The sequence below is a fragment of the Lathyrus oleraceus genome, chromosome 5, assembly GCF_024323335.1.
Source record: "Lathyrus oleraceus cultivar Zhongwan6 chromosome 5, CAAS_Psat_ZW6_1.0, whole genome shotgun sequence".
NCBI classification, from domain to species: Eukaryota; Viridiplantae; Streptophyta; class Magnoliopsida; order Fabales; family Fabaceae; genus Lathyrus; species Lathyrus oleraceus.
The window spans coordinates 640,834,383-640,841,793 of NC_066583.1; the positions used below are offsets into that span (position 1 = coordinate 640,834,383).

Below are 7,411 nucleotides of genomic sequence, written 5' to 3' on the forward strand. Positions count from 1 at the left end.
TGTCTTGTAAAAGCCCCAAATTTCTGGACAGAGTCAACTAGGGTTTTATTTTTCAAGGCTCAAGGAATTATGATGTGACCTCTTCAGTTTGTTCTACCTTTTGTTAGATACTTAGTACTTCGAAAGGTGCTGTGAATAATACCATTATCCAGTGGACAATGCTTCAAAACAAATATATCATCTAACATATATCTTAGCATGCTTCTTCACTAAGTTTTCTCTTATGTTCAAACCCTCAAATGACTCTTTCTCTACCTCTATAAAAGGAAGCTGAAGATTTGAAAGAAGGTGTACAACAACGCAATAAAATATCTTGAGCATAACTCTGAGCTTTTATTTGTAACTGCTATTACATAAGATCTAAAGATTTCCTATCTTTGTATATCTTATAAATCATAAGAGGTTAAGAACCTTTGTGGTTGTTGCACATGTACTATATTTCTGATTGTGTATTTAAGTATAGTGGTTACCATTCTACTAAACTACTTGTTTAAAGTAGAGGAAGTCTCTTGCCTGGATGCTTGAGCAAATAAGTCGCCTGTCTTTGTACTTGATCAATAAAGTCTCCTTCTATGTTGATTGAGCAGAAGTCTCTCACAAGGTTTCTTGAGCAGGAGTCTCTTTCTTGGTTGATTTAGCAAGTGAAGTCTCTTGCAAGTATGCTTGAGCAAAGTGGGATCTATTTATTATAGTGAAAAGTTGTTGTTGAGGCAAGGGGATCAGACTATTCTCAGTTGAAGAGAGGAACCAGGATTATCTTTATGTATTGCTTGCTTTTACTTCTGATCATTATTATTTTTGTTTCTGTTATTAGTTATGATATCAAACTTGAAAGTTGCACAGATTTTGAAGTTACTTAATCATAAGCAAAACGAGTTTTTGGTATACACAATTCAACCCCCATTATTGTGTATTTTTATCACCTTTAGTTGGCACCAAAGCATGGTATGTACTAACACTTAACTATGGTGCAACAATCGATCCTGAAAAAAGATATACTTGTGATAATGCGAAAATACATCGTATATTTGCCTCGATTTACACTCAAAAATCGTACCACTTTCATTTATATCCCGACTATTCAGCAAGTGTTCGAGTTATTTTTGCAGGTATTTCAATTCCCATGCTTAAATGAGCAAAGTATAGAAAAGGAAGGAAAAAAAGAAGAAACAGAAGAGAAAACAACAGAAAAGCAGAGAATACAAATCATGTGCATGTGACGACCGTCACAAGCCCATCACGACCGTCACAAAGTCAAAATCAGCGCATTGAATCTGTCAACAGAAGTGATCTACATGCCCTTATTTCTCGTTCCTCAGCCACTTTCCCGTGGATTTCTCACTCAACCAAGTCACCCTTATTTCTCTCAACTGCCAAGACCAAATGGAGAATATAAAAGGATGGAAGTTGGAAACCTAGGGGAACACTTAATTTTCCTCTCTGAATCAAGCTTTCAAGACCTTTCTCTGCATTTTATTTTTCCACAACAATTCTGTTTTTCTTTTATTTTTCTTCAGCAACATTGTTTTCTTTTACCGCAATTTGTTTACCGTTCCGTTCAGAGCTTTGATTTTCCCTTTCCCTTTCCGTTTTTCATTTAGCCAAAGTAGTAGTTTCCTAAACTGGGGAACTACTGCAATTTATTTAATTTAGTTTAAGCAATTATTTCGAAGAAGGAGAATCCTACCGACCTGTGGAGAACTGCTTAAGTACTTCAAGATTCGGCATATTCTATTAGACCAATTTCCAGATTTTTATTCAATTATTATTGTTATTGCTGTATTATTATTATAATCATGTTTGCTTTATTGTTGATCTGTTTATGTTCGTCTGTGTTTGCGTTATTTAACATGTCTGACTAAACTACCAGTATCGGTATGTAAACAATTTAATTGGACGGGATTTAATAATAATCGGTGTAAAACTTCTGTTCTCAAACAATCTTTTTGGCTGTGGTTTTTAATTTAAATTTAATTAACTTTGTCACAAGAGTGAGAAGCTATTTAATACGATTTTTCCACGAGAGTGGGAAATTAACTAAGGTGAGAACCGACAATCGCGAGAGCGTGAGGGTCGAACTAGATAGTAAAAACTAGGCATTGATTTTAAAAACAGCGAGAGCACTTTAAAAGCAATTAGAACTTATTTATTTTCAAAAAGTATTTTTAACTTCAAATGGGACAGCGAGGGCGTATATTCTGACTTAAAGATATAGTTTGAATCAACAATCACGAGAGTGTGAGATAAATCCTTTTAAATAAGTATTTTCTACTGAAAGATATTTGATACTTAAAATATACATCGGTGACTTATCGAATCCCTGACGATTAATGCGTTGCATACTGATATCCTCCTATTAGTATTTTCTTAAAACTTAACTTCCCTTAGATTTAATTTTTGTTCAACCAAACCTCTAAAAATCATTTCCTTAGCTAAACATAGTAACGTCGGTAGCATTAGTTTGACCATCGGTTCCTGTGGGTTCGATATCTTTTAAAACTAAAACGACTAGACTGTGCACTTGCAGTCAAGTACCCGATAGACTATATTCTATATACAGTCACGAGACATATTAAGTTTTTGGCGTCGTTGTCGGGGACTTGATTTAGTCAAATAGTGCGATTCTTTCGTTGCACAGTATAGACTAAGGTAAAAATTAATTTCCTTTCCCTTATTTCCCCCGATTGTATGCCACGTACTCGCTCACAAGGCGAAAACTTAGCACCACCAATCGCAGAATCAGAGCGTTTCTTATATTTAAGACGCCGAATACTAGAGTACAAACAAAGGTATGATATTCCCGATATCTTCTTTCCTACTGCTGAACCAGTTGAAAAACCAACCATGGCTATAGTGGAACCACAGAATCGTCCTCTTAAGTTCTACGTTACCCCGTCCCCACAAGAACCTCACAACAACATTGCTGCTCCTGCTATCAATCGAAACAATTTCGAGCTGAAACCCTCATTATTATCAGCCGTCCAACAACATCAATTTGCTGGAAATCCTACGGACGACCCAAATGAACATTTGACCAAGTTTGTGCAGTACGCAGACACTGTGAAGGAGAATGGTGTATCTCAAGATGCAATAAGACTATGCCTTTTTCCTTTCTCTCTAAGAGACAGAGCTTGGGCTTGGTTGCAATCCTTGCCATCCAACTCAGTTACTACATGGGAAGAATTGAAGAACGTTTTCTTATCCCGATATTTTCCGTCAAGCAAAACTACTATGCTGAGAGCTCAAATCAACGGATTTCGACAAAAAGATGTAGAATCTCTCTACGACGCGTGGGAGAGATACAAAGACATGATGAGGATATGTCCACATCACGGTCTCAAAGACTGGGTGATCATTCACACATTTTACAATGGGCTTCTGTATAACACAAGACTGACAGTAGACGTTGCCGCGGGCGGTGCACTTATGGACAAGCCATACAACGAAGCCTATCAACTCATTGAAAACATGGCCCAAAATCATTGCCAGTGGGGAGGTGAAAGAACTCCAGTAGAAAAGTCCCAAAAAAAGTGGTATGTACGAAATCAGTAGCCTTGACCATGTCCATGCAAAGGTAGATGCCCTTGTTCAAAAGTTAGACAACTTGACCATACCACCCGCAGCCACCGTGGCTGCCGTGACTCCAAACTGTGAGTTATCTGGAACTCCTGGACACACTGCACCAGAATGTCAGATATTAGCAGGAGTCCCCACTGATCAATTAAATTACACACAAGGAAACCTTTATTCGAATACATACAACCCAGGTTGGAAAAACCATCCTAACTTTTCGTATAAGAATAACAACGCCCTGTATGCACCTGGCCAAGCACCCGTTGTTCCACCTGGATATCAAAAGCCAGCTAATAATGCTCCTAACATGCCTATGAAGTCCAACCTTGAACTAATTATGGAAAACTTCATAGCTACCCAAGCTCAAACAAACAAAGACTTCTTGAACCAAAACATGCATACTAGTGAGCAACTTAAACAATTAGCGAGCAAAGTAGACGCCTTAGCCACCCACAACAAAATGCTTGAAACACAGATTTCACAAGTGGCTCAACAACAAGCATCTACTGCTGCTCTCGCTGGCACATTTCCTAGACAGCCGCAACCTAATCCAAAAGGACATGCAAATGCCGTTATATTGAGAAGTGGAAAAGAACTAGACGGACCCGTAGATCCAAGACTCCAAAATCCTGCCATGTACCAAAAACCTGACAAAACAACAACTGAGAAGGTAAGTGACCGAAGGAGAAGGAAGAGAATACCCCAGAGGCCGAAGAGAAAGAAAAACCTTATGTGCCTCGACCACCTTATAAACCACCCATTCCGTATCCTCAAAGACTCGCAAATTCTAAAACTGCAGGGCAATTTAGGAAATTTGTTGAACTTCTGAAGCAACTAAACATTACAAATCCATTTACAGAAGCCATCACACAAATGCCCTCATATGCCAAATTTCTTAAAGAGATCCTATCTAATAAGAAAAAGATCGAGGATAACAAAACAATTACACTTACTGCTGAGTGTAGCGCAATAATCCAAAATAACATGCCTCCAAAACTAAAGGACCCGGGTAGTTTCTCCATACCCTGTGTCATTGGGAAGTTAGTCATAGACAAAGCTCTATGCGAGCTAGGAGCCAGCATTAGTGTAATGCCCTTAACCATCTGTAAAAGGCTCAACATGGGAGAACTAAGACCAACCAAGATGTCAGTCCAACTAGTTGACCGCTCAATCAAATATCATGTTCGTATACTAGAGAATGTCCCAGTACGTGTAGGACAATTCTACATTCCTACAGACTTCATAATCATGGACATCAAAGAAGATGCCAGTACACCTATTATATTAGGAAGGTCATTCTTAGCTACCACTGAAGCCATAATAGACGTGAAAAGAGGTAAACTAACATTCGAAGTTGGAGAAGAAAAGGTTGAATTCATCTTGACACAATTCTTACAAGCGCCAGCTATAGACGATACTTGTTATCTACTTGATGTCATAGACGAGTGCGTAAGAGAGATGGAGATGCAAGAAACCACATATTCTGATATAATGAAAATCCAAATCCCTCTAATCTTTGAAGATGATAATTGGCGTGAACCATACCAAAACGACAGTCTAAGGGAATGCTTAACACTTACATCTAACCACATGCCATGCCCGAAGAAACCAGACTTAGAATTAAAAATACTACCAAAGAACCTAAGATACGAATTCCTAGACACTGAACTCAAAAGACCAGTAATAGTCAACACTGACTTAGGACAGATGGAAATTGAAAAGTTACTAGATGTCTTAAGAAAATATCCAACTGCGTTAGGCTACAACACCGCGGACCTAAAAGGAATAAGTCCTTCTATCTGTATGCATCGCATTATGCTAGAGGAAGATTGTAAGACCTCTAGAGAACACCAGAGAAGGATCAACCCAATCTTAAGTATTGTAGTCAAGGATGAAGTAAAGAAGTTATTAGATGCAGGAGTTATATACCCGATCTCCGATAGTCAATGGGTTAGCCTCGTTCATGTAGTACCCAAGAAAGGGGGTGTTACAGTTGTTAAGAACGAGAAGAGTGAATCTATAACACAAAGAGTTGTGACCGAAAGTAGAATGTTCATCGATTATAGGAAACTAAACAAAGCCACTCGAAAGGATCATTTTCCTATGCCTTTCATTGATCAAATGCTTGAACGATTGGCTAAGCATTCCCACTTCTTCTATCTAGACGGTTATTCAGGATTCTTTCAAATTCCTATCCATCCCGACGACCAAGAGAAAACAACCTTCACATGCCCTTATGGTACATTCGCTTATCAACGAATGCCATTTGGACTATGCAACGCTCCCGCAACATTCCAAAGATGCATGATGTCAATCTTCGCTGACTTTATAGACAACATTGTGGAAGTCTTTATGGACAACTTTTCTGTTTGTGGGCAGAGCTTCGAAGGATGTCTATCAAACCTTGAAATGGTACTTGAAAGATACGTAAAGGTGAATCTCGTCTTGAACTGGGAGAAATGCCATTTCATGGTCCAACAAGGAACCGTGTTAGGACACGTAGTATCTGATAAAGGAATTGAAGTAGACAAAGCTAAGATCGAAATTATAGAGAATCTTCAACCTCCGAAAACCGTACGAGAAATACGAAGTTTTTTAGGACACGCCGGTTTCTACCGACGCTTTATCAAGGATTTCTCAAAAATTACCAAACCACTTACTAGTTTATTAATGAAAGACGCTGACTTTATCTTTGATGAGAAATGTCTGACAGCGTTTGAGCAATTAAAAACATCTTTAATTACCGTACCTATCATGCAACCACTTGACTGGAGATTACCACTCGAAATCATGTGTGATGCGAGTGATTATGCCGTAGGCGCAGTGCTAGGACAAAGAAAGGATAAAAAACTTCATGTTATCTACTATGCAAGTAGAACATTAGATCTTGCCCAAATAAACTACGCCACCACTGAAAAGGAACTTCTAGCCGTTGTGTTCGCTTTAGACAAATTTCGTTCCTACTTAGTAGGAGCAAAAATCACTATTTATGCTGACCACACCGCTATTAGATATTTGCTAAGTAAGAAGGATGCCAAACCAAGAATCTTAAGATGGATCCTACTCTTACAAGAATTTGACTTAGAAATAAAAGATAAGAAGGGTACTGAAAACGTAGTAGCAGACCACTTATCACGAATCGAAGGGAATAACCCTGAACAAATTCCAATCAATGATGATTTCCCTTACGAACGACTTATAGCCCAAATGGAAAGCGACATGTCTGAACTAACCTTAAATGATATCGAAATAAAAGAATCCGTGGAAGAAATTCATGCGAATACAACTCTGCCATGGTATGCTGATTTTGTCAACTACCTAGCTGTTGGAGTACTTCCACCAGACCTATCATACCAACAAAAGAAGAGATTCTTTCATGATCTAAAACAATACTACTGGGATGAACCTCTACTTTTCAAAAGAGGTACCGACAGTATTTTCCGTCGATGTGTTCTTGAGGATGAAATATACGATATAATCTCTCATTGCCATTCCGCCCCCTATGGTGGGCACGCAAACACTTCAAAAACTTGTGCTAAGATCTTACAATCTGGCCTCTTTTGGCCTACTCTATGGAAAGATGTCCATAATGTGGTTATAAATTGCGACCGGTGCCAACGCACTGGTAACGTTTCAAGACGTAATGAAATGCCACAAACATGCATCTTAGAAGTGGAAGTCTTTGATGTGTGGGGGATTGACTTCATGGGACCATTCCCGTCTTCTTTTGGTAATAAGTACATAGTCGTAGTTGTCGATTACGTTTCGAAATGGATCGAGGTTGTAGCTTCTCCGACAAATGACACACGAGTAATGATTAAGTTGATCAAGAACATAA

General features: G+C 38.5%; 1 non-coding gene across 1 annotated transcript; it reads right to left on the minus strand.

The window, feature by feature from the left end:
• Positions 1–3,231: 3,231 nt before the first annotated feature.
• Positions 3,232–3,338, minus strand: LOC127088708 (small nucleolar RNA R71). The gene has a single exon (XR_007790534.1). It is a non-coding gene; the product is annotated as a small nucleolar RNA R71 (small nucleolar RNA).
• Between the last annotated feature and the right edge of the window lie 4,073 nt (positions 3,339–7,411).